The following is a 20,540-nucleotide window of genomic DNA, read 5'->3' on the forward strand; positions in this document are numbered from 1 at the left end:
ATAAGAGTTATTCTAACTGATGTGAGGTAATATCTTATTGTGGTTTTGACTTGTCTGATGATTAGTGATGTTGAGCATCTTTCATTTACATGTTGGCCATCTGTATGTCTTTTTTTGGAAAAAAATGTTTAATCAGAACCTCTGTCCATTTTTAATTGAGTTGTTTGTTTTGTTGTTGTTTGTTTTTTCCTATTGAGTTTTAGGAGTTCTTTATATATTTTGGATATTAATTCCATGTCAGATATATGATTTGTGAATATTTTCTCCTGTTCAGTAGGTTGCATTTTCATTATTCTGATGTGCAGAAGCTTTTTGATTTAGTGTAGTCCCACTTGTTTTTGTGCTTTGTTTGCCTTTGCTTTTGCTGTCAATTAAAAAAAAAAATCATTGCCAAGACTGATCTCAAAGAACATATCACCTATGTTTTTTACAAGGAGTTTTATGGTGTCAAGTCTTAATGTTAAAATCTTTGATTCCTTGCAAATAAGCTCCTTTAGCTAAATTTTGTTTTTCTTTGAAATCTATTGGATACATAGATTATTAAAAAGTGGAGTCTGCTTAACATTCTCTCTCTTCTTTCCTAACTGCCCTTCCCCTGCTGCCCTAACTTATGTGTGTGCTCACACACGTTGTGTGCTCTCTCTCAATAAAAATAAAAATAAATAAACAAACAAACAAACAAATAAATAAATAAGAAAATTCATGGGTGAATCGGTCTGGATCTTAATCCAGTTGTGTGGATAGCAACACGTTTATCTGAGATACATGGTTTTGTTGTTGTTGTTGTTGTCATTGGTGTTGTTTTATGAATGCCTTTGCAATCAAAAGCTTAATGTTAGTCACTTATATTATAATCAGAAAAGCTGGCTGTCAGACACGCACACTACCGACATGTCATCGAATATCTGTCTTAAGCTATAGAATGTACAACACCGCGAGTAAACCCTAACAGAAAGTAGGGACTTTGGGTGATGAGGATGTGTCAGTGTAGGTTTATCATTTCTAACAAATATATGACTCCAGTGTGGGATTGATAGTGAAGGAGGCTCTGGGTGTTGGAAGCAGGGCAGGGGGAATATGCTAATTCTCTGGACTTTCTGCTCAATTTTGCTGTGAACTTTAAACAGCTCTAAAAAAGTAAACTCTTATTTAAAAGGAGGAAAAATTACATTCATGTAATTAAAAAAAGTTAGCCTATTGCTTTTGTCCTTTTTTATTAACTTGTTCAGTGATATAAATTTTAAATAAATGAAAAATTTTTACTATATCTTTTGTAGTCATTATTTGTATTTTTTATTTCATGAATGATAAATTTCAAAATAATCTTGCAGTGTAGAGAACATATCAAAAAATGATCTGTTGAAGGAGTTAAATTTTATATCAGAATATACAACCATTGGTACTTTACCCGAAGGCTGCCTTCTTAAAGTTATCCTTTCCCTCAAAACCTAACTCATTACTTTGAATCAAATGAAAATACGAAATTTATGTCCATTTAAGATCATTCTTTTTGCTGCTCCCACCAGTCCACCAGCAATATTTATGCTACTTTAAAGAAATTTTAGAGGTCTTGAATATTTTAAAGAAATGGTTTAGGAATAGCAATCTAGTGCATTTGCACATAAAAACTTTTCTCCCGCCTTAGATTCTTAGTTTGTCAGGACTACTTAAAGGCATTGATGCAGATTATACTATTTGGTGCTCCCCAAAGCTGTTCTTTGGCATCCTGTTGAAGTTCAGGCTCTTTATCTCAATGTCATCAAATATTTATTAAATAGCTTTCTTGTGACTGAAAACAGAAATGTATGAAATACTTTAGCTCATTGCACAAAGTAATAACACAGTAATGACGTTTATTTTTCTGAAGGAGGTTTTTGATCCCAATTATTAGAGAAATCTGATTTTATGGTATCAATGCAACTGTATTTTCTTCTAAATAGATACAACATGACTGAAATATGCAGTTCTCCATCTGCAGAGCTATGTACAGGTGCAAAGGCCATTTATTAATGAACCTGAAAAGGAAATAAGAGAAGGAAGAAATTTAAATAAATTTTACCTGATTTCATATTCTCTATATTTTATATATACACTTTTTCAAGCCTCATTTTCACTGGATTATTTGCTAGTGATTTTATGTTTATATATTTCTGCTGGTGAAAGTCTATGAAAATAAAACATTTCATTTATTCACAGAAAGAATTCAGAATCCCCATCAAGTGTATGTTACAACATCCCTTACAGGGATTCATTAAGGATAAAAAAATCTTGGTCAAGGAGCATTCAATCTTTTCTTTCTTAGATATGATTTATAGATAAAATTTTAGCTGTTATTTATTCTGGGTATTTACTGTTCTCCTTAATTTTCATTTTGATTGATAAATAAAATTTCTAAAATATTTTATTTGGTTCTATGAATAACTGTGTTTAAATATCAATAAAGAAATAGACATCCAAAAATACTGCATGGATTTGCAAATATATTTTTCTAAGTATACCACTAGATCCCAGGGAGAAGATAGAAATAAAGTTTATAATTGCTAATAAAATAAAATAAATATTATCTTTGTTTTTGTTACTGTCAAATTTGGCTAGTTTTTTCTCCCTAAAGTTTATAAGCTTTTCTTGCCACTGAAACTGTGAATTTATAAGCTATTCTGCAGGAGATTTAATTATTATGTTTACTAACCAGAGAAGACTGGAGTTCTTTCTTATTAGTGTTTTTTTGCAACTCAACTCAGAATTGAACACATCTATTATGTGAGTACAGAATTGTCTATCTGATTAAAAATACCTGATTATCATTCATCCAAAATAAAAACATAATTTTCTTAGTCTTTATTTGCCATTATGTTTATTTTTGTGGTGTACATGAGTTCTAAATTTGTTATTACAGAATAGCTGAAATGGCAGGATTTTTGCAAAAAAAAATGAAAATGAAAATCCTAGAGGGGTGCATGGGTGGTTCAATTGTTTAAGCGTCTGCCTTCAGGTCCGGTCATGATTGCAGGGTCCTGGGTTCAAGCCCCATGTCCTCTGCTTGTGCTCTCTCTCTCTCTCTCTCTCTCTGTCAAAGAAAGAAAGAAAGAAAGAAGAAGAAGAAGAAGAAGAAGAAGAAGAAGAAGAAGAAGAAGAAGAAGAAGAAGAAGAAGAAGGAGAAGAAGAAGAAGAAGAAAGGAAGGAAGGAAGGAAGGCAGGCAAGAAAGGAAGAAAGAGAGAGAGAAAGAAGAAAGAAAGAAAGAAAGAAAGAAAGAAAGAAAGAAAGAAAGAAAGAAAGAAAGAAAGAAAGAAAGAAAGAAAGAAAGAAAAGTAAAATCTTGGAAAAATATTAAAGACAGAATTGGGATATTCTAGATATGTACATAGTAATTTATCTTTGAAACACTAGATTGATGTCTAACTACCTTTTGGAAGTTGAGACAGTTGCAATATTGCAGACTAACACACATATCACTTAGAATTATCGCATACATTCTGACTTTTATTTAGAGCTGTACTAGTTGTTTATTAACACCAGAACAGGGAAATATACAATAACACACACACACACACACACACACACACACACACTTTAAATCATTCCCACATAAACAAGTTGACCACATCATATGTGTATGTGGAAGGGAGTGTGTCTATCTTTTAACTAGCATTGACCTACATTCTATAAGCAAAACACTTTGTAGCAAATAAACATTCTGTAAATGAATCATGCTACTCAGTGAACTCATTTGCTCTGGTACACTTTTAAAATCTGGTGTGAGTCTTATTTATTTGATATGATTATATTACTGAAAAAGAATGAGACCTTTTGTAAATTTTTTTGTTAGACATTTTTCAACTATTTTCACAAATCATAATAAATTTCACTAAATATCTCTCTAGTTTTCATTTCCTACAATATAAAAACAAGGTATAAGAGCATACAGAATATACCATACCAAAACAGGAAAATTTATTCAAATGGGATGAATTAGTCAAGTACCATGTATCTTCACTGAAATGGAAGAGATAGACATCCAAAAATACTGCTTGTTTCTTCACAGAACTCCTGATACTGGCTAAACTCCAAAAATTGAGACAGTAATTCTTATTCAATACCCGACAGATCAATTAACAGATTTTCTGTTATGCTACTCTGAGATTTTATAAAATTTAAAATAGATTTTAAATATTCTGTGCATATGGTGATGCAAGTATATTATGGTGAAGACCCTGTTGGATGAAAATCCAACATTAATTAAATTAACCCTCTATAGGGGCACCTGGGTGGCTCAGTCAGTTAACAATCTTACTCCTGATTTCAGCTCAGGTCATGATCTCAGGGTTGTGAGATTGAGCTGGTCATGGAGCCTGCTTAAGATTCTCTCTCTTGTTCCTCCCTCCCCCAAAACAAACAAACAAACAAACCCTATATAGATAAGGTTGCAATATTGCAATATTGTACACATTAAGAAATTGTAATTACATTTTCAACAATCAAAAATTTCTATCTATTCCACAGTTAATAGGTTTCTTCCCTTTAAACAATAAATTTTAATTTTTTTTTCATCTTGGTATTATTCCTGGAATAATTGGCATTTTGTCATAGTTATTCACCAGCAATACTTGGAAATGCATACCTATGTATTGTGTCCTTAGAAAACAGGAGGAAATATTTTCCAAAACGCCAATTTTAATTATTTAATTCTTTTCAAAAGATATTTTTAAAAATGGTACAAGTGTGGATTGATTTCTGTGAAAAACAGTTAAGAAATACACACTTTTTAAAAAATATTTTCTATTTTGAGGATAAAACAAGATTAGTTCCTTTGGGAATAATAATTTCAACATCTAGCATTTAATAATAATGAATTACTCTAAAATCACATTCATATTTGGAATCCAATGACAGCATATACTTTTAATTTACCAACAGGTATAAAACAACTCATACAAGAGTCAATATTCTATAATTACATAAGCACCACCACTGAAGTTTACACAATTTGTCAATGTTCTTATGTTTTTGACTAATTTTTGGTAAGTTAATTATTCATTTCTTCCTTTAAATGTTTAGAAACACACCAGATTTTTCACATATTTGAATAATATTCTATGAAGATTTAAGAGTGTTGAGAACATTTTGGAGTTCCATGTCTCACTAAATAGGATTATGAAAAAATCCAAGTATGTGGTTGATAGCATTATGAAAATTGTGTCACTATTGTTAAAATTGCTGAAACCTTATCAAGTATTCAAGCTGGGCCACACATCATGGTCAAATAAACTTTTATTTTCTGCACCTGCAAGTTATTCATATCCCTCTGAACATTTATGAAACTCAAGAATATCTCTTTAAATAAAATGTCTGTTAATGTTTTGCAAGTATCTTGAAAAATGACCAGCATCCCCCCGCTTGTACTCTCTCTCAAATAAATAAATAAAATCTTAAAAAAAATAATAAATTTGTACAAAATATAAATATGTAATAATAAGTATGTTATATAATTTAGAGAAATTATTTAACAAGAAGTATAATTTTATTAAAATATATCTCTTAATGAGATGGATACCGCCTGTCCCCAATATATACATTAACATATATGAAATATTGATAGACTGAATTGAATTTCAGCAGTCATTAAGTTTCTTTTCATTTATTTTTTATTTTTTAAGATTTTATTTATTTATTTGAGAGAGAGTGAGAGATTGAGAGAGAGAAAGAGAGGGACACACAAACTTGGGGGAGAGGCAGAGGGAGAGGGAGAAGCAGACTCCCACTGAGCAGGGAGCCCGATGTGGGACTCGATTCCAGGACCCTGAGATCATGACCTGAGCCAAAGGCAGCCACTTAACTGACCAAGACACCCAGGAACACTATTAAGTTTCTTTTTAAATAACCTCTTTGACAATGGCCACAGCAATTTCTTTCAAGACATGTCTCTAAAGGCAAGGGAAACAAAAGCAAAAATGAACTTTTGGGACTTCATCAAGATAAAAAGCTTCTGCACAGCAAAGGAAACAGTCAACGAAACTAAGAGGCAACCTGCGGAATGGGTTGCATATAACATTACAGATAAAGGGCTGGTATCCAAGATCCATAAAGAACTTCTCAAACTCAACACCCAAAAAACAAAAAATCCAGTCAAAAAATGGGCAGAAGACATGAGCAGACACTTCTCCAAAGAAGACATACAAATGGCTAACAGACACATCAAAAAATGTTCAACTTCACCAGCCATCAGGGAAATACAATTTAAAACCACAATGAGATACCACCTTACACCAGTTAGAAGGGCAAAATTTAACAAGACAGGAAACAACAAATGCTGGTGAGGATGTGGAGAAAGGGGAGCCCTACCCCAAAGATACAGATGTAGTGAAAAGTAGGGGCACATGAACCCCAATGTTCATAGCAGCAACGTCCACAATAGCCAAACTGTGGAAGGAGCAGAGATATCCTTCAACAGATGAATGGATAAAGAAGATGTGGTTCATATATACAATGGAATATTAGTCAGCCATCAGAAAGGATGAATACTTACAATCTGCATCGACATGAATGGAACTGGAGGGGATTATGCTAAGTGAAATAAGTCAAGCAGAGAAAGTCAATTATCATATGGTTTCACTCATATGTAGAGAATAAGGAATAGTGCAGAGGACCATAGGGGAAGGGAAGGAAAACTGAATGGGAGGAAATCAGAGAGGGAGACAAACCATGAGGGACTTTGGACTCTGGGAAACAAACTGAGGATTACAGAAGGGAGGGGTCTGGGAGGTGGGGTGATGGGGTAACTGGGTGATGCGCATTAAGGAGGGCACCTGTTGTGATGGGCCCTGGGTGTCATAGGCAACTAATAAATCACTGAACAATACATCAAAAACTAATGATGTGCTATATGTTGGCTAATTGAACATAATAAAAATAATAAATAAATAAATAAATAAATAAATAAATAAATAAATAATTTTAATTGTTAGAAATCATTGTTCATATAAATAAATAGATAAGAATATATTGCTTTTGCAACAGAAACGTCACCAAGTTATTTGGATTTTTTTAATTATATGCAAGTGTTATATAATGATTAATTAATAAATTTACTTTTATGAGATATTAGCTGACAATTAAATAAGATTCTTCTTCAATTTGTTGAAAGCAAAGATTAGAAAATCAACTGGCTTGTAAAAAAAAAATTGTTAGTGTGCCAACAGAATCATTCATGACCCAATTTCTGGGAAGTACACCAAAAACGATTTACCAAGTATTATCAACTGACTATTAATTACATCTGTTATTTTTTCACCTAGAGACGTGTTATTTAATCTTATGTACTCAGAAAGGGTTATGAAAATTGGAATACTTTTCATTCTAATTTACATTTTCCAATGCAATATTTGTTAATAATTTTTTGATCCCTTCACATGACCCAATTAAGAAAGCCAGTTTTCATTGTTAAACTAATTAAGGAAGTCATAGTGGGTTTCTGTCAGAATAAAAGCCTACCTTCACTGTATAGTTCAAATACATGTATTAATCCAAAGTTCAGGATTTATTATGAAAACCACTGTGAAAACGAATTGGCCTGCAACAACAGTATCACTGCATTATTTGTTAATAAGAGAAAACATTAAGCATTTTGTGAAATATTAGTGAATATTTAGAATAAATTAAGACTTCTTGTAGAGTCTAATATGAATACACTATGTGTGCTTAAAAAGAATGCTTTTCAGGGATGCCAGGGTGGCGCAGTCAGTTGGGTCTCAAATCTTGGTTTCTATTGAGATCATGATCTCACAGTAGTCTTGGGATCTAGCCCCACATCTGGCTCAGTGGGGAATCCCCTTCAGATACTTTCTCCCTCCCCTTCTCACCCTCCCCCTCACTCCCACACACTGTAATAAATAAAATCTTTAAAAAAAATGCTTTTCAGCGTATACAGTGAAGTGCTTGTTTTGGTCCGTTTAGGCTGCTAAAATAGAATACCATAGACTGGGTGGCTTGAACAAAGAACGTGTATTTAGGGCAGATGGTTTGGCGAGAGCCTTGTTCCTGGTTTGCAGAAGATCTCTCTGTACCTTCATGTGCCAGATTTTAATCGCTTTTTGATGTGCCTCATAACTTTTGTCTTGATACCAGGACATGATGTACTGGGTAAAAGAAACTGCTGTGAACAGGTTTGATGGTGAGGCATAGGGGCAGGGGAAACATTCTGCAGTCCCCTGATTATGTCTTAGTCTTTAGGTTAGTCTTTGTCTCTGGACTGTGAACTTCCCATATTTCTCAGTTTTCTCTTTTCTCTTCTTTCTCTTCTCTTCTCTTTTCTCTTCTCTTCTTTTTTCTTTTCTTTCTTTTCTTTTCCTTTCCTTCTTTCTTTTTTTCTTTTTTTTTTCCTCCTCCTAGATGGGCAGGATAGCTAGACGGGGCAAGAATTACATTTAGCTCTTCTTCCATGTGAAAACCTAAAGCCTGCTGGAATTGGGTATTTCTCCTCTTCAGTTCAGGTAGTCTCTGATAGTACCTTAGCAGGTTAGGCTCTGGTTAACTGGTGTCCCTCGAGGCAGGTCTTGTTAAGGAAAACAGATTACTCTGGCATATTTCAAAATGGTGCCTTTCTTTTCCTCCTGCTAGAAGACTGGAGACATTTTTCTCCATGTTCCTGAGGGAATAAAATCAAGCTCCTGGAGGTAAATCTCACAATATTGTGAAACCCTCATATGCCTGGGTCCCCCTGGAGTTTTTAATGCTTGGGTTTAACCATACTGAGTTTCTAGCAATTTTTTAATTACAGTTCAGGTTTTCCTACTCAACACTGGTTCCTTCAACCCCATTTCTGCTAGTGAATCTGGTCCATTAAGCCAAGACACCCCATATTCTCCTGTCTCTCCATTCTCCAGGTCAGTAGTTTGCCCTGTGGCCTCTCCTCCTTTATGGATCCAGGAACAGTTGCTTATTTTTCAATCCGTTCAGTTTTTTACTTATTGTGAAAATGGAGCAGTAACTTTCAAGCTCCTTACATGCAAAACTAGAAACCAGAACACTTGGGTCTTTTTTACTTCCTATTTTTATTGTATGTTGCTGGTATTTTACCTTCTACCCTTAAGAAATAAGTGTATTTTTAATTATTTGTCTTTCTATTCAAATAACTTTCCTTCAGTGAAATATGTTTGTCAGTCTATTAAATCCTTATGCTCTAGGTATTTATTTTTGGTCTATAAATTTGTGCTTTCAATGGAATTAACTTTTTTGATAATTAGATTAGTCATGGCTTCTGCCCATGAGTTTGGATAGGACAAGGGCATTGACCTCAGAGAGGTAGGCTGCAGACACCTCAGAAGTGTGCTCACTCTTTCTTGCTCCTCTACCCCAGTAATCCCTTCCTACATCAGACAAACTCCTTGGGTCTTGGTCTTACCTTCAAATTTTTAAGGAGTAGCAGCATATGCAGAAGAAATTTCCTGGCTACAACTTACACTGAGAGGAAAGGGAGAAGAGAAAGTTCAAGAAGAAAAAGCTCTGGACACTGGACACATTTTTTAAATCAACTGTTTACTCCACCAAAACTTTTGCACGGCCTTGATATCCTGCAGACTCTGATTATCAGCTGGTCTTGCTGATTTCTGCAGCAAAAGGTCAGGCAATCATTTTCCCAAAACAATGTGGGGAGTAAAAGCAAGAGCCAATTTTTAAAAGACTTATTTCAACCTAACCTCTCAGGGCTTCTTTGAACTGCCCTCTGATCTCAGCCTGCAGTTATGCATCTCCCACACTCCCCTGTCTCCTACATTGTCTGAATGTACACTTTATTGTTTTCATTTGTTTCTTGAATTCATGTTCTCTTCTTGCTCTTATAATTTCATCAGTTTTGATTTTGGGTGAGAAAACTCAAACCCACCTTCTATGCTATATGTCCTTCTGAGAGTAACTAGTAGTCTCACTTCCTGAAATTTCAGTGTGTGTGTGTGTGTGTGTGTGTGTGTGTGTGTGTGTGTTGTTGTTGTTGTTGTTTTTAATATAACCCAGACTTTTATTAACATATATTTTTTAAATGACAGTTACTAAGAAAGAAATCCTGAGGTGTGGCAAATTACAAAATGAATGGAATGTAATCAGAGATGCATGCAATGAAGGAGGCAGGGCTAACCAAGTTTGGAAATGAACGAAGACCTTTGCAAGGCAGAATGCCAGTTTCAGGAGAACAAGACACTGGTAAACTAGCGAGATCACAAGGAAGTTAACCCAAATAAATATAAAATTCAAATAAATATCAACAAAGGTGATGATAAATGTTCTTTAGTGCATTAACATGTTGATTAAAATGTACAACTTTTACTCACAGCAAACTGAAATATAAGTTAAGATTCACAAATGACAAATTTGATAATCCTGTACTGTTATTAATATTTATAAGAGAATTTTTAGTTCCTTTATCTGGAAAACTATTTTCAAAGTACAGTTTATCTTTCAGTGTGACTGATTGCAAATTCAACTTTAAAAACAGCGTTTCTATTTCCATCTTAATGTTTTATATGCAAACCGATGCACATACTTTTTCTAGCAGGTATATTTTAATGATAAATACAATGTACACGTGATGCATATAGTTCTTTTACTGAGCAATGCATTCAAACAAGGCTAAAAGTCTTAAAGTTCCAATTCTACAGTCTTTGCATTCATATAGCAGAGCACAGAGGCAAAATTATTTCAATTTTATGCCATGATAAAACTTTGGTTGCATGTCTACTGATCTACTTGGTATATTGTTTTAGAAAATGGAAAATATTTACATGGTTTTCCTAATGAAAATTCCAAGAATTAAATTTAAATAATAATGCTAAATTGACTTAAAAGTTAAAACTCTGAAATCATTGTAAAAATTGTTTTCCCAGCCATCTGCTCTCCTTCCAAAACCACAGTTGGGCATATTCCCCAGTCTGTACTTCATACTCCACATAGTACTTAGGGCATGCACTGCATCTAAATTGTCACCTAATTAGAGAATTAGCCTGAGGTTGCTTACTATGAATCAATCACTTCTTCCTTTGAAGATGCTACTGCCCCTGGAACTAAAAACGTCGATCCAATGGCATGTCCTATGTTTTTAGTAGTGTTTCCAGAGAAGGCTATATTGTCTTTCAGTTAGTTATTACAGTTGCAGGTTTTTCAGCTTCAAAAGATTCATTACATTGAATTTACAGAAATGTGGTTTGAATTGCAGAAATTTACATGTGATTTAAAGAATCACACTCTCATTGAGAAAAAAAGAAATCTATCATACAGCAGTGGTCTCTGAATCACAAATAAGGATTTCTATAATCTTTGTATATCCAAGGACACTTTTATCTGAAGTGGCTTTACATCCATGTTTTAAATTTTGTATTATCATTCCTACAATTACTTTAGTAAATTGGTTTCTCAAATAGAGATTTTTAAAAATTTATAGGGAACCTTTGAATTTTCTTTCTTAAAACTGGTTGAAATTCAAAACTGCCTGGAAGAAAACAAACATGTAATATATAAACTCCAAAAGAAAATCCCAAATATCAACTTCTTCAATCTTAACACCTTCAGTTTCATTTGTTTCATAACACACAGTGCTAACCAATAGTAAAATCTCTCTATGGAAATTCACCTCCTCAAGCCATAGTGGTTGGTTGATTTGTCTCTGAGTCTATCTTAATCAATTCACAACTTAACCTTTCCTTTCTGACTTTTTCTATGTGGCCAAATGGAAAGAATATTCGTAGTCTCCACCTTACAAAAAAAAAAAAAAAAAGAACTCAGTAAGAACATCAGGTATCATCTTTAGTTGAGCACTGCCTACTTCCTCATAGTGGTGGAACTAAGTGAGAGTTGTTGCGGCTGGCACTTGAAGGGACTGACCTTGAAGTGATGTTGAATTGTGAGGGGCTTGTTGAAGTTTAGGAACACTGGAAATCATTGACATAATTTTATGAGTTTCATGAGTATTTTAAAATATTTCCATCATTTTCTGGAAATTCTGAAAGTTACTCTGCTCTATGTAAAAATTGTTCAGCAATTCATGAATGCCACAGAACTCTGGTTTTCTTAAGCAAGCATTACAAATTTTGTTTTGCCTGCTTTTGTGTAGGCATTCTTTCTGAGATCTGACAAGTGTTTAATATAAGCTCTCACTGTGCTTTCGAAGACAAGTTAGTGTTAAATTATAAAAGCATTGACTAGAAATTTGGAAATTTTTTGCCCAGGGATTTAACAATTTTCTTAGGCAGTTTGAGCTGTTACAATAAAATATCAAAAATTTGTTGCCTTATAAACAAATTCGGGGTGCCAGTACAGTTGGGTTCTGGTGAGAACACTCTTCTGGATTGCAGATAATCATCTCATCGTCTCCCCACATGATGGTGAACAGAACAGAAGAAGCAAGCTCCATCATGAATCTTATAAGGACAATAATCCCCTTCATGAGGGCTTTATCTTCATGACCTCATCTAATTCTAATTATCTTCCTAAGGCTGCATCCCCTAATACCAACACATGGGAAGAGGTGGAATTTCAGCACGCAATTTTTTTGGGGGGCACACAAACATTCATTCCCTAACAACTACATGTTAAAATAACGATCTGTTTGGAAAGATTGTGTATTAAGTTTTAAAATATGTATTTATTAATATTCTGAATGCAAGCATGTGGTTTCTAAAACAAGGCAGATTTTTACTTACCTATAACCAATAACCATGCTGGTTCTCCAAACCCCGATTTCCCCTTCCAGGACAACATTATGAGAAAAAGAGATCACCCACATGTACTAGAGTCTGTTCTGTAGGTAAGAAACCTTGCAAATATGAAATTAGGGGATTATATAGGCATGAGTCAGCTATCCTTTCTTTTCTTCCAAAAGATGGACAGAAATCTTGTAAATAATTCTCTTGGGAATTCAAAAGGGAAGGATCTGGGGCACCGGGGTGGCTCGATCAAATAAACATCCAACTCTTGCTTTCAGCTCAGGTCATGTTCTCAGGACCCTGAGATTGAGCCCAGCGATGGGCTCTGTGCTGGGCAGGGAGTCTGCTTGAGATTCTTTTCCTCTGCCCCTCCCCCCATTTGCATGTTCTTGATCTCTCTCTAAATAAATAAATCTTAAAAAAAAAGAAGGATCCTGTGTTCTTATCCTCTGGAATATAAATTTATATGTCTAGGGGAAAATTAAACTAATATCCATAAGCTTTAGAGACCCTGGGATATCTCAGTAGTCTTTGTTTTTCCCTCTTGAAATGTAAACACATACATCTCTTGAAGTAAATATTTATCTAGAATTTTCTATCTAGTAAGTTATAAATTAATTTTCAAGGCTTGTCTGTTAGTCCATATCCAAATTTTCAGCAAAATTTTTACAGAAAGCACTAATGTTGAAAAACAAAAAATACTTTCTCTACAATCCCATACTATGTCTTTAGCTAATATAAGTAACACAATAGTATTGAAGAAATAATGCATGTTTTGCCATTTTGTTTACAAAAGTGTTAAAAATTTGATATAATATAATGGAAAATCCTTCATAAAATGAAAACATATTAAATCATATCTTTAAATTATTTATAAAATCACTTTAAAACCCATTCAAGAGAGGGACACATATAAAAATGTGATCATTTATTTTTGTTTCATTCATAGACTAGGGGACTCTTCTTCTAATAAAAAAAACAATTGATAAGGGGAGTGTGGGTGGCTCAGTCGGTTGGGCACCCAACTCTTGATTTCTGCTCAGGTCACGAACTCAATGTCCTGAGATTGAGCCCCACATTGGGCTCTGCACTTAGTGGGGATTCTGTTTGAGATTTCTCTCCCTCTCCCTTTGCCCCTCCCCCTGCTCACACACTCTCTCTCTAAAAATAAATAAATAAATCCTTATAAAAATTTGACAAAATTATGTTCATAGTATTTTATTATTTGATGGGTAATCTTAAACAGAAATCCAGTGTCATAAAGTCAGGTTTACAGTTTTGTTTTAATATATTCATTAATGGATAAATTATCTTGTGTTTCAAAAAGAGAATATACATCAGGAACAATAGAGGAAACAATAAAGTATTCAGGTATATCACCCTTAAGAGAGTCTTAAGTACATAAAAGTCACTCTATATATGAAGACCCCTGTGTTGCTGCATGGTGTCCAAATGAATACTGACATTCTTCACCAAAGAAAGAAAAAGTTTTTGAAAAATAAACTTTCAAAGATTCAAAGAATATCTTTTGAAAAGCAAATTTCAAAAATTTAAAGAACATTGCTCGGCATCAGGGAAATCCAAATCAAAACCTCAATGAGATACCACCTCACACCAGTCAGAATGGCTAAAATTAATAAATCAGGAAACAACAGATGTTGGCAGGGATGTGGAGAAAGGGGAACCCTCCTACACTGTTGGTGGGAATGCAAGCTGGTGCAGCCACTCTGGAAAACAGTATGGAGGTTCCTCAAAAATTTGAAAATAGAGCTACCATACGATCCAGCAATTGCACTACTGGGTATTTACCCCAAAGTTACAAATGTAGGGATCCGAAGGGCTATGTGCACCCTGATGTTTATAGCAACAATGTCCACAATAGCCAAACTGTGGGAAGAGCCAAGATGTCCATCGACAGATGAATGGATAAAGAAGAAATGGTATACACACACACACACACACACACACACACACACACACAGGAATATTATGCAGCCATCAAAAAGAATGAAGTCTTCCTATTTGCAATGATGTGGATGGAACTGGAAGGTATTATGCTGAGAGAAATAAGTCAATCAGAGAAAGACATGTATCATATGATCTCACTGATATGAGGAATTCTTAATCTCAGGGACTAAACTGAGGGTTGCTGGAGTGGTGGGGGTGGGAGGGATGGGGTGGCTGGGTGATAGACACTAGGGAGGGTATGTGCTATGGTGAATGCTGTGAATTGTGTAAGACTGTTGAATCACAGACCTGTACCTCTGAAACAAATAATACATTATTTGTTAAAAAAAAAAAGAAAGAAGTAGAAGAAGATAGCAGGAGGGGAAGAATGAAAGGGGGGAAATCGGAGGGGGAGACGAACCATGAAAGACTATGGACTCTGAGAAACAAACTGCAGGTTCTAGAGGGGAGGGGAGTGGGGAGATGGGTTAGCCTGGTGATGGGTATTAAAGAGGGCACGTTCTGCATGGAGCACTGGGTGTTATACGCAAACAATGAATCATGGAACACTACATCAAAAACTAATGATGTAATGTATGGTGATTAACATAACGTAATAATAAAAAAAAAAGAAATGTAGTAAAGCAGAAATTTAAAAAAGAACACTTGGTTTTTATAATATTAATATATTTTTGTGTTTGAATTTGACATTATCCTAATAATTCAAATGTATTTATTGTCCATAGGTACTCATTAAATGCTGTTTTTGTATAACATCTAACTTTCAACCCATCACAATGGGATAAAAGAAAACAATGAATTGCATTTTTATTCTTTCAAGAAAAGTGTTTGAATAAATTTTATAAAGAATGACAATTATTTTAAAGCCATTTCTTCTGTAAGTCTATTAAAGAACTTGTGTGCAATGTACAAGAGGGAAAAAGTGAATTTTATGCAGTATTACTTAAGATAAGTAACCAAACTTTAAATAGTATTATATAATTGCATTTATACTAGAGGTGGTATTGATTGATAGTCTTATTTTGCTAAAAAAAGAAAGAATTATACTAATGGAAACTGATACAGATAACATAAGACACTGTGAATAAATGCAGATAAAATACACTAGAAATGGGGATACACATGGTTAAGTTGAAATAACTATCTTTCCTTTGACTACAATTTCATTTTTGTTATTAATTCTAAGTATGTGCTGTGAGGAAACCAATCTGTACACTTTGCTCTTGCTGAACTTATGAATTCAGTATTCATGTATTCCTTGTCAGAGGTGTGCATTAGCATACTGAGGAGTCAGCTTCTCAATCTCTTGAATAGAATATTGCTGTAAATGTTAGTAAGCTAACTCAATTGCCTTTTTATGTTTTTAATAGGTTAGCTTGGATAGCTTCATAATGTCAATAGTCATTTAGAAAATGATGTTATTTGGAGAGAATGGTGATCTCCCTTTCCCTATTGGCATCTTCAGGCCAGACTTCCACAGCCAAAGGGATGAGGAGCTATGAGGCAATTAAACAAGGAATGTGAAGTCAGCCTCCTCACTTTTACTCAGAATTGGACTAACTCCACCAAACAGACTGGGCAAACACCCACTAAAGCCAAAACCAGAGGCAATGATTCCAAAAATAAGAGGGTGTTATAAAACTCTGTACATGTGCTCTGGGCCACAGGCCAAAAGGATAATTTTCCATCAGTTTATGTGAAGGTATGGCCCTTTTTTATTCATGAATATATAAGTGATTGCCTGTGTCATCTCCTTATTTCATCTGTTCTTAGAAAAAATGGTATACACTTTTCTACTTTTCTCATGTTGGTGATCCAAGTCCAAGGTAAGTGAAATATAAATCAGAACTATAGGGATAGGTAAACACAATATCATCATTACAATTCCTAAACTTTCCTAAAGATCGATGCTTTTTCTAATCCTTATGAGTAAAAATACCACTATTTCATGTTGTACAACCTCTGAGAAATCTCATTTTTATTCTGTCTTTAAATCTGTCAGAGTTAACTGTTATCTTTTATATTATTACTCTTACATTTGTAGGAGAAAATTTGTGCTTTACTGGAAATCTATTCATGGCCTACAGCATACTCTCCAGGTTACCTGAGTCTAACATGATGGGAACTATTTTATAATTTTTAAGATGTTAGATACTTGATAGTAATACAAAATAATTATTTTCTATAGATATACAGGTGATTTCTGTCTTGTGGAGAGACAACCGTGGCGGTGGTGGTGGGGGGGGGGGGAGCTGGCCTCTAAAAGAAAAAATAAAGTGTGCTCTTCTTTACATTTGTATGAGATTCATGATTTTGTTCTTTTAAAAAAAAATCATCTTTTGGTTCATATTGGCTTCATCATGGCTGGATATCACTCATGCTGGATATCCTCGGCATAGTGCTCCCCATTTAATGCTGCTAAATTCCGCAGTACTGCCACAGGTAGAACAGAAGGACATTTAGTATCCAATCCAACATTTCATTACTTTATATGGTCTCCAACCCTTTTATGTAACACTAAACATTGTTTTAGTTTTTTAAATCACCTGGTACAGCCAGGTTATTAGTTAGTCAAGAAAAAAAAATGGCAGATACCCTTCAAACCTCAAGATAAAGGGAAGAATATGAACAAATTCAAGGGGTCAGATTGCAGAGTAACAATAAGTATATCAGATTAACTGTAATTCTAAGTAACTAGGAGAATGAGGAAGGCAAACTGTGAAAAAAAATCCAGAAATATGTTTTGTGCAGAAAATGTCATCGTGTTTTCTAGTTGTACTCAATATTTTGTCTTAATTGCTATTATATTTGTATTTGAATGATTCAAGTGATGAGTAACTTCAACTTCTTTAATTACACTTTTATATGTAAAAATACTGAAATTAAGTTAATTTCTCAAGGAGCTGATATACTGTATGTTTTTGGCGTCTCAGATTTTTTTTATTAGCTGTAGCACTATAATGAAATGTGTGTATATTGAGTTAATATCTGAAATACATTATCCAATAATTCTGACAATGTTTGGTTAGGGGAATCATGTACAAATGGCTAATTATTTCGATATTCATTGAATAATATACATTTTCTACATTTTTTGTTATTAAATTTCCTGAGTAATAATTATTTTCTGTGTTACTGTCCTTTAGTAGCATATATTTCTGAATTTTCCTAACCCTGTAATATCTGTAATGTATAGTGACTCTATGGTGTGGCACAAAGATATTTGTGAAATGCTGCTCTCAGAAATGACAAGTAGAAATATAAACTGACAAGAATAGACTTTAGCATACTATGGTGAGCTCTCTCTTTCTCTTTTTTACTTTCTTTTTCTTTTTCTCTCATTATTTAATATACTCTGCCCCAGGGATACTGCTCAGAGAAAGAAGAGCCAAAATTGCTTCTTCTTCTTTTGGCTCAAATGTCTTGGAAAAAATTGAGAACCCCACAGAGCTCAAAGGAAGAGTACCCAGAGTGTTGTGCAATTTTCTCATTTTTAGTTTTCTTTTCCTTTGTTATGGACCTTTAAAGACTAAGATTTGTTGTAGACTTTAAGTTTAAGGAAAAAGAGTTTCAAAGAAAAGCAAAACATTTGTGAAATGATAAATGTTATGTTTATATCTTGTTAGTGAGCTTCTTGAGAGTGCTTATAGCTTTGAGGTAGAGTAAAGAATATTGGGTAAATAATATTCCCTGCAGAGTGAAAGTTGTGCATAGAGAGAAATCATGCAGAGAAACTTAGAAATCCTACATCACAAGAAATGCTTTTCAGCAGGGAAGTCTCCCTCTGAACTTATACATAAGTCAGAATGACATAAAATGCTTCTTTATTGATAATGACAGAAGTTTAAATAACTTTCAGATGATGTCTATACACAAACTATAAATTGAATCATAATTCAAAGTTTCAATTTGAACCAGTAATCCTACTTCCAGAACAGAGAACACTCCCGATGTGATAAATCAAAATGGAATACAGAGTTGACACTCTTTTCTGGCAAAATATTGGATTTTGCTCAGAGTACTACTGTTTACAAATAGGCAAAAAAAAAAAAAAAGTCAAACTGAATCTGACAAAACTATTTGTTCAACAAATGTGTGTCACATACCTACTGTGTGTAGGCATGATTCTAGGTGGTGAAACTACAATAATAACAAATACAATATCTGTTCTTCTGAAGTTACACACTACTGGAGAAGGCAGCTACAGATATGTAAACAGATATATACATATGACATTTTCATAGAGTAATAAGCATTTTTAAAAAAGGAGGTATGTTAGTTATAAGAAAGAAATGATTATTTCATTAAGGAGTGGGAGCTACTTTGGCTAGGATGTCCTGAACTTCATGAATATTGAGTCAAACACTGAGAAAGGGAAAAGTAGAAATGAGGGAAGAATTGGCTTTCTCAGGTAAATGCCTAAACTGCCAAGCATCCAAATAAAATTAAGGAAATAGGTCAGAAATATGGAATTTGGTTAAAAAAACAAAAAATCTCCCACCTCTTCCAAATATCATACCTAGTCAAAACTATTTCTTCCATTTTTTTTGAGAAGTGACCCAAATAAATGAAATCATGAATGAAAGAGGAGAGATCACAACTAACACCAAAGAAATACAAACAATTTTAAAGAACATATTATGAGCAACTATATGCCAGCAAATTAGATAACCTGGAAGAAATGGATGCGTTCCTAGAGATGCATCAACTACCAAAACTGAACCAGGAAGAAATAGAAAACCTGAACAGATCTATAACCACTAAGGAAATTGAAGCAGTCATCAAAAATTTCCCAACAAAACAAGAGCCCAGGGCCAGATGGCCTCGCAGGGGAATTCTACCAAACATTTAAAGAAGAATTAATACCTATTCCTCTGAAACTGTTCCAAAAATAGAAATGGAAGGAAAACTTCCAAACCCGTTTTATGATGCCACCATTACCTTGATCCCAAAACCAGACAAAGACCCCATCCAAAAGGAGAATTACAGACCAATATCCCTGATGAACATGGATGCAAAAATTCTCACCAAAATACTAGCCAATAGGATCCAACAGTACATTAAAAGGATTATTCACCACGACTAGGTGGGATTTATCCCTGGGCTGCAAGGTTGGTTCAACAATACATTAATAAAAGAAAGAACAAGAACCATATGATCCTCTCAATAGATGCAAAAAAAGCATTTGACAAAGTACAGCATCCTTTCTTGATCAAAATTCTTCCGGGTATAGGGATAGAGGGTACATACCTCAATATCATAAAAGCCATCTATGAAAAACCTACAGCGAATATCATTCTCAATGGGAAAAAACTGAGAGCTTTACCCCTAAGGTCAGGATCATGGCAGGGATGTTCGCTATCACCACTGCTATTAAACATAGTATTAGAAGTCTTAGCCACAGCAATCAGAGAACAAAAAGAAATAAAAGGCAACCGAATCAGCAAAGAAGTCAAACTCTCACTGCAGATGATATGATACTTTATGTGGAAAATCCAAAGACCCCACCCCAAAACTGCTAGAACTCATACAGAAATTCACTAAAGTGGCAGGATATAAAATCAATGCACAGAAATCCGTGGCATTCCTACACACCAACAACAAGACAGAAGAGAGAAAAATCAAGGAGTTGATCCCATTTACAATTGCATCCAAAACCATAAGATACCTAGGAATAAATCTGACCAAAGAGGCAAAGAATCTGTACTCAGAAAACTATAAAATACTCATGAAAGAAATTGAGGCAGACACAAAGAAATGGAAAAACGTTCCATGTTCATGGATTGGAAGAACAAATATTGTGAAGATGTCAATGCTACCTAGAGCAATCTACACATTTAATCCAATTTTTTATTTACCTATATGTGATGTTTCATTTTATGTGT

The sequence above is a fragment of the Callorhinus ursinus genome, unplaced genomic scaffold (genome assembly GCF_003265705.2).
Source record: "Callorhinus ursinus isolate GAN/ISIS: 27379988/994484 unplaced genomic scaffold, GSC_fseal_2.0 scaffold54, whole genome shotgun sequence".
NCBI classification, from domain to species: Eukaryota; Metazoa; Chordata; class Mammalia; order Carnivora; family Otariidae; genus Callorhinus; species Callorhinus ursinus.